Here is an 8403-nt window from a genome sequence, read left to right on the forward strand (position 1 = left end):
AAATGAACTATATATAAAATGAACTTCATTATTTTAGAATAGTTTAAAACAGTTTTTTATTAGTATTGAAATTGGAGCTGAGAACCATGAAGTTTTACTGGCATGAAATCGTGACAGAATGAGGAAGAACTATTAAGCTAAGCAAACTTTAGTTGGTTACGGTTTTCATGCATTACCATCGCAACTTAAAGCATTCATATAGAATGCTAATAACAAATGGCCATTCAGTACAAATACGTATTTCTATTTTTCAATACAGAAAATAATGTCATAATAATAACAATAATTCATTTTAAAAGCACACATTTAGTAAAGAAAACTGCCAAAATGTAATTCTATGTAAACAGGCACAGGTCACTTCCAAAACAACAAAAATGAAAACATATTCTCATATTTTAATTTTAGTGGCTTAATCAGAGAAATATTACATTTATTCCTCACATATATTTCCAAAATGTTGCTATTCAATGTGAAAAGCAGAGAATGGCATCGCTAGCAACACAGAGATCATGGGTTCGATTCCCAGGGAATGCAAGAAGAAAAATAAAGCGTAACTTTAATGTAATGCAAGTCACTTCGGATAAAAGCATCGGTCAAATTCACAGATGATTTCACGGAGGTAAAAGAGTCTTATGTAGAATCAGTCATCAGTGATGGTCAGACAATCATTCTTATAAATCAAAATGAAAAAAATTCAAAGAAAGTCCAGACAGCTGGCGTTTCATTTACCAGCCGAAGCCAATTTATACTCACGTTTGGCGCTTGGCGAGTGTGTGAACATATGTTTGTGCTGGTGTGCGTGTCTGCACTAAATGAATCCTGCTGCGTATCTGTGCATTGGCTGATATTTTTATCCAAATCCAGAGCGTATAAACACATAAGACTCTTTCAAACATAACTCTCCATCCTAATTCTGTATTAGCGGCGCAGCAGACGGTGCTGGAAAGTGCATATTTGGCCTAATTAGCAGCGGTTCGGTCAGAAGGAGCTGCAAACGGCACGAATAACACAGATGGTAGATTGATGTGGGGCTCAGTGAATGAACACAGGTCACGCTGACACCCAACACGTCCTCCTGAACCCTCGCTTTCACTTTAATAAAACACTCAGAAGAAATCAGAAGAGCCACAAACTTTGGTGCAACTTTTTATGAATGTAAGGTCGTCCATCCATTTATATTGGTACCATACTGAATTAAAAAAAACACAAAAAAAAACAATAATACTTTAAAAAAAGTTAATTTTTTTATTATTTATTATTACTTCTTTTATTATTCATTTTTATTTTATTGTGACAAGTCACTTATACAGAAGTCACAATATACTGCATTTACAAAAATAAAGAAAAAAGTTTTTTATTCTTATTTAAATTTTTTAATTAATTACTTTTTTAAAAAGCCGACATATAGCAAAAAGTCAAATTTTATTAATGTAACATTGTCCATCCATTCATGTAATTTATTTAATACTATACTAAATGTTAAATAATAAATCAAATAAAAAACGGACAATAACAAAAACCCTTTTTATTAATAAAATATATTTATTTTTTATTTTATTTATTTATTTTAAAAAAGCCAACATATGGCTTAAAAAAAAAATCATCTAATTTTCACTATAATAAAATGCTGTTTAAAACTCAGAAGAGTCACAGACATATATTTGTCATTTACATTAGTACTACACTAAATTATACTAAATACTAAAATAAAAATGTAATTAAATTATTTTATAAACTGTTTTTTAAAAAGCCAACATATAGTAAAAATGCTATTAATGTAATATTGTCCATTCATGCATGTTATTTATTTTACTACATTTTAAATAATAAAATAAAAAAGTAAAAACCTTTTTAATAGAATGTTTATATTTTGATTAATTTATTAAAAAAAATACCAACATATGGTAAAAAATAAAATGCTATACTTAATTTAAAAATAATAATAAAATGAAAGTTTTTGTTAATGTTTATTGCTGTTGTTGTTATTATTTAAAAAAATGTATTAAATAATTTAAAAAGGTAACATATGGTAAACAGCAACACTAAATAAGAAATAAACTGAAATAGTTTTTTCTTATCATTAATTATTATTAATACTATAATTATTATTATTATTTAAAAAAAAAATTGTAATTAATTGTAAAAAAGTTAACATATGGTACAAAGCCAAAAACTGTTTTACTTTCACTATAGTAAAATGCTGTTTACACCAATTTTGGTGCAACGCTCGGCCTGTTGCTGCAAACGTCATGCAAACAGTGATCGCTGCACTTGGTCAGAAACAGCCAGATGAAAGAAAAATTGTAATTAATTGTAAAAAAGTTAACATATGGTACAAAGCCAAAAACTGTTTTACTTTCACTATAGTAAAATGCTGTTTACACCAATTTTGGTGCAACGCTCGGCCTGTTGCTGCAAACGTCATGCAAACAGTGATCGCTGCACTTGGTCAGAAACAGCCAGATGAAAGAGTTTGAACTCTGAAGAGGCCGTTATAACGCTTGACTAGCGCTCAACGTTTCCCTCCATAGAGTTCAATGCTTCAGGCATCACATGAAAGAGCCTTTAGATAAACACAATAGGCCAAAACACAAACTAATAATAAGGTAATGGCATGAGTACAGGACATTAAACAACACAGACACACAAAATGACACGAATTTCATCTGTTCTTGTTATATAGTGTATATGTGACCCTGGAGCACAAAAGCAGTCTTAAGTCGCTGGGGTATATTTGTAGCAATAGCCAACAATACATTGTATGGGTCAAAATTATCAATTTTTCTTTAATGCCAAAAATCATCAGGATATTAAGTAAAGATCATGTTCCATGAAGATATTTTGTAAATTTCCTACTGTTAATATATCAAAACTGAATTTTTGATTAGTAATATGCATTGCTAAAGACTTCATTTGGACAACTTTAAAGATGATTTTCTCAATATTTAGATTTTTTTTGCTCCCTCAGATTCTAGATTTTCAAATAGTTGCATCTCAGCCAAATATTGTCCTATCCTAACAAACCATACATCAATGGAAAGCTTGTTTATTCAGCGTTCAGATGATGTATAAATCTCAATTTCAAAAAATTGACCCATATGACTGGTTTTGTGGTCCAGGGTCACATATAGTAAGAGAGTTTGTCAGGTAAAACTCAACTACCCACTGGTTAACCAGTCTGCATGTGCTCTCTAAACTAAAACACTCTATCCAGTTTGTGCTTAACCACAACATAGAGGTAGCAGAACAACAGAAACTTCCACTTGCTGAAGCCTTTCCTTTCATTGATGTCTGTGCAGAAAAGCATGCTGGGAACGCAAAAACTCCCAGCATGCAGAGCAAACATAAACTCAGCATGTAGAGCCACAAACCAGCTTGCACATTTTCTGAAGGGGAAACTGTAATATGTACACTCAAAATTTTTTATTTTTGCTGCTTGCTCAATTTAGTTAATTAGACTAGCTATCGCAATGCATTAAAAAAAAGTGTGAGAACTTGATTTCATTTCATTGCATGCAATTAAATTAATTTTAAACAGAAGTTTACTTAATTCTTGCACTGGAACTATGTGTTCAGTTGTTGTTGGATGCAACTGGACGTACAGAAATTGATGCAAGAGCAACGATTTATTAATCTTATGTAATGTTTGTGTAAACAAAACAACAAAATCCTGACAGTACAATATTTATATTAAAATGATAAAATAAAATATTAATAACACTATCCATGTGATTTGCTTTAGTATTCTACTAAATAAAAAAAAAAAAGCATTTTTTTGTATTGTTTATTATTACTTATTTATTTTATATTATTTTCTTATGTTAGTATTTATTAAAGCCAACATATGGTAAAAAATGTAAAAAATTAAAATGTAAATGCAAAATTGTAAAAATACATTAAAAACATGTAAAAATGGTATTAAGGACCAATATAATTAACATAATTTTAAAACTAATAGCAATAAATTATCAGTTGATAATTTTAAATTATAATTTCCATCTTTCTAATTTTTGAAGTTGAAAAACACTCAATTATCTTTAACTTCGAAAAATCTTTTTTTTACAGTATTGTATCACATAAACTGCATAGAAAAGTCGAACAAAACTAAGACAAATCCGTTCAAATTAATTCTTTTTTGTTGAAAAGGCTTTTCATTATTTTTCGTTTTCTGTGCATGGAGACATTTTCCTCAATTTAAGTTTATTCAGCAACTTAATTTTTATTTATTTTATTTTTATTTTTATTTATAGCTAACATATAGCAAAATTCAGCATCTTAATATTTTCGAGTTTATGACATATCCTGCACATTAACAGTAACAATTATTTTATTTTATTTTATTAAAGCCAACATATACTGCACATTAATAGTAATATTTTATTTTATAGCCTTTTATTTTATTTTATTAAAGCCAACATATAGTGCACATTAATAGTAATATATTATTTTATAGCCTTTTATTTTATTTTAAGCCAACATATCCTGCACATTTATAGTAATTTTATTTTATTTTATTAAATCCAACATATCCTGCACATTTATAGTAATTTTATTTGATTTGATTAAATCCAACATATCCTGCACATTAATAGTAATATTTTATTTTATAGTTTTATTTTATTTTATTAAAGCCAACATATCCTGAACATTAATAGTAATAATTATTTTATTTTATTTTAAAGCCAATGTACAGTAAAATTCAGCATCTTCATTACATTAATAATAATAAAGCTCATGGTTCGTACCTCCAGAGAAGCTGACGCTCATTTCCCGAGATGCTTCTACCGCCGACCGCAAAGTACCTCCTCTTCTCTTCACACCTGTAAATAATAAATACAGACGGGTCAGAGTTCAGAGGTCACGAGGTCAGTAATCAGACTCTGTGATCGCACTTTCCGAAGGAAAAAGCAAAAGCTGAGCCAGAGCGAGTGCATGAGGATTTCTGAAGCGTTAACGTGCCAATCTGAGCGTCCGCTGGGGAATCCCAGCCTCAAATATGGGTTAATGTTTAGCAGAGACTGAAATACCATGAATGGCATCCAAACAAGAATGCAAAATCACACTGGACTTCCCCAAACACACAAACATTCATCTCTCCAGCACAGACACTTATTAATTTAGAGGGGAACGTGTGAAAATCTCCCTGTTACCGCCAACCCGTTTAAAAATTCAGCACGGCTCAAAATAAGGTGGACGAGATGCATTGCAGCAAATCAGGGAATAATTTTAGAAATGTTTCGTACGGCTCATGATGATCAGGGTTAAAGACATGGAAAATGTGGCCTGTTAAAGATTTAAGACTGAAGAGATTTATTGGATATTTGCATACTGTCCTGTAATGTTAGTGTTAAAAAATACAATTAGTAAATCTTGATAGTACAATATTTGTAAGAAAATAATAAAATATTAATGAAATAATATACATAATTCCAAAAACAAGTTAAATACTAAAAATAAAATTAAATACTAAAATTAAAAATAAAATTAAATACTAAATTTAAACAAATCTAATATTTCCAAAACAACAAAGTAACATAAAATACTAAATAAAACAAAACATTAAATAAAATAAGAAAACATTTTTTAAAACAAAGTAAAATAAAATAATAAAATATTAAAGAAATAATAAAGTAAATTACTAAAACAAAAAAGTAAAATTAAACAAAATAATACTATATTACTATAAAAATACAACAAATAAAAATATTAAATAAAATAATAAAATATTAGTAAAACAATAAAGTAAAATAAAATAATATTAGTAAAACAATAAAGTAAAATACAATAATAAATAATAGAATTTAATATTCATAAAATAAAAAATACTAAAACAATAAAGTAAAATAAAATAATAGAAAAATAATAAAGCAAAATAAAATATTAAATAAAATAATACAATAAAAATAAAATATGAAGTGTCTTAAACCACTATGTACTTATGTAAAGAAAAAATGCTAGGTACAATGTAGCTATTGTGTTCATATTAAATTGCAAAACACTTTTTCTGCAATTGAGGTGGGATAAGGTTAGACACAGGTCTGGTGGTACGATTAGGTTAAGTGCAATGTATCAAATGATTAATTTAAATATAAGTACATAGTAGTTAAAGACACTGAACATAAAGTGGGTCCCAATTAAATGTTTTAATTTCTTTGTTCTGATTTTGTTGTCACTATAATACTGAGATTTGCTCTTGACGTTATGAATCGTGTGTTTTCTCGTCACATTAACCAGCCTGTTTAATGGAGGTTCAGGTGGTTCGGATGGAAATGAAGTGGGAATATGGTGGGTGTCGGGACACTAAAGAGACAAACTAATGAACAGCTGCTCACGCCCGGATCATTAACCGTCAGACCTCAGCCGTGTGTGTGTGTGTGAGTGTGTGTGTGTGTGTGTGTGTGAGTGTGTGTTTGTCTGGTCATGAAAGAGGGGGATTCTGCATGTCAAAGAGTCCCACCTCCTCAAACACACCCGCAGGCACCCCGTCCCATCTCATTTACACCCCATTCTGGCCAATTAAAGCGTGACAGCTTAATAATAAGCTTTCCATTGATGTATGGTTTGTTAGGATAGGACAATATTTGGCCGAGAAGACTGCTTTTGTGCTCCAGGGTCACACGTTATCAGTGGAATTGTAAATGAAGATTACATTAACATTTTGTTAAATAAAAAAAAAAATAACAAAGGATCAGCTGGTGAGATACAGACTTAAAATGTGACTCTAATGAAGAAAGGTCTCGTTTCACCCCAAAATCTAAAGAAAGAAATCAGAAATTATGTTTAGGTTAAATAAAATAGAGCCTTGTTTTTTAGGACAATTATGATTTTTTGCAGTATGACATTTTTAAGCACATTATTTTTATGTGTTCAACCCAAATATTCAGATGTGTGCAGCGCATTTTATGGAGGACTTGTTTCCTGAACCTGGTAGAGTAGACTACAATGCATCTGTGCACAAAGGCTGTTTCTATAAAGTGGGGCAGTTCCAACTTTGCAAGGACAGTCTGGCGCTTCTGACTCACAACCTGTAAGTACGTTTTCATATTTAAAGAATTTGCCACTGACGATTCAAACGCGAGCTTTGAGCAGTGTAGAGTAGCACTTGTTGTTTGTCATTTCTCTGATCACAAATGCAGACATGGTTTTATGTTTACGCGGCGCGATGCAACGCAACACGTAAAAAGACAGTATAAGTCATTATAATCAGTAATTATGTCCCCAATGGATGCAACAAATGCCTCGTTTATAATGGGTTTTAATGTTTTTGTCTCGTCGCTCCGGCCGGACAGGGCATCACAGTATGGTGAGGGGCGTAACATTTTCGTCTCACGCGTGAGGTATTCAGCCAATCACAACGCACTGGATAGCTGGCCAATCACAGCACACCTCGCTTTTCAGACCGATGAGCTTTGTAAAAATCTACGCGTTTCAGAAAGGCGGGGCATAGAGGAGAAACAATAATGTACAGTATGTGGAAAATAATGTGTTTTTTTTACCTTAAACCGCATAAACACATTGAATTACACCAAATACACAACTTAATGTTCTTTTTAGCAACATCATATGACCCCTTTAAAACCTACCATGGATTAATAATTACATAACAATAAAACGCAACAGTATATGTGGACACTATAGAGTGCATGAATGTTAAAGTGGGTCAGGAGTGTTGTTGAACATTGACTAAACAGACAGCATCCACATACAGGAGTGTCAGGCATGTTTACTTAGCAAGCTAGTCCTGTTTGACCGATCTGAGTGCATTCCAAAGTTCATGCCATCCGATCGCATATTCAGCAAAATCAATAACGCAGCCCGAACATCTGAAGATATTCACCGTCGCACGACGAGAGTTAAAACACAAAATGTTATTTCATCCAAACTAAGCTGCAATCAAACCGAGGTGTTCCTCTGCCATAGAACCAGGGTTAATCAAGGTCTAGACCTAAAAGAAACCCAAACCGTCTCCGATTTAAAGTTTAGTAAATGAATTAGTCATAATTCACATGCATACTAATTCGGAGGCTCTTTGTTGAGGACAGACATACAGTCTGAAATCCATCTGAAGCCTCTGTGGGCTGTAAAGGATCCAGCGCTGCTTCGGCTCCGTTACAATCTCTCATTAATTATTGAGACGCGTCGGAACACACACACTGACAGCTTTGTGTCCTTAACATGAATAACGCAGACTCTGAAGACGGGAATGAATTCAGCCTGTTCCAGTAAACCAACGGATCACATACAACCACTGCGGAAACATAAGCAGCACAACTGTTTTCAACATTGATAATAATCAGAAATGTGTCTCGAGCAGCAAATCAGCATATTAGAATGATTTCTGAAGATCATGTGACACTGAAGACTGGAGTAATGATGCTGAAAATACAGCTTTGATCACAGAAA

At 31.7% G+C, this 8403-nt stretch overlaps 1 protein-coding gene across 1 annotated transcript in view; it reads right to left on the reverse strand.

The window, feature by feature from the left end:
• map3k13 (mitogen-activated protein kinase kinase kinase 13) overlaps nucleotides 1–8403 on the reverse strand; it is a 73435-nt gene that overhangs the window by 40155 nt on the left and 24877 nt on the right. Inside the window, exon 2 of the mRNA XM_016469347.1 lies at nucleotides 4746–4820. The gene's annotated coding sequence lies outside the window, so the exon portion shown is untranslated. The remainder of the gene's footprint in view (nucleotides 1–4745; nucleotides 4821–8403) is intronic.

The sequence above is a fragment of the Sinocyclocheilus anshuiensis genome, unplaced genomic scaffold (assembly GCF_001515605.1).
Source record: "Sinocyclocheilus anshuiensis isolate Anshui unplaced genomic scaffold, SAMN03320099.WGS_v1.1 scaffold1005, whole genome shotgun sequence".
Classification (NCBI taxonomy): domain Eukaryota; kingdom Metazoa; phylum Chordata; class Actinopteri; order Cypriniformes; family Cyprinidae; genus Sinocyclocheilus; species Sinocyclocheilus anshuiensis.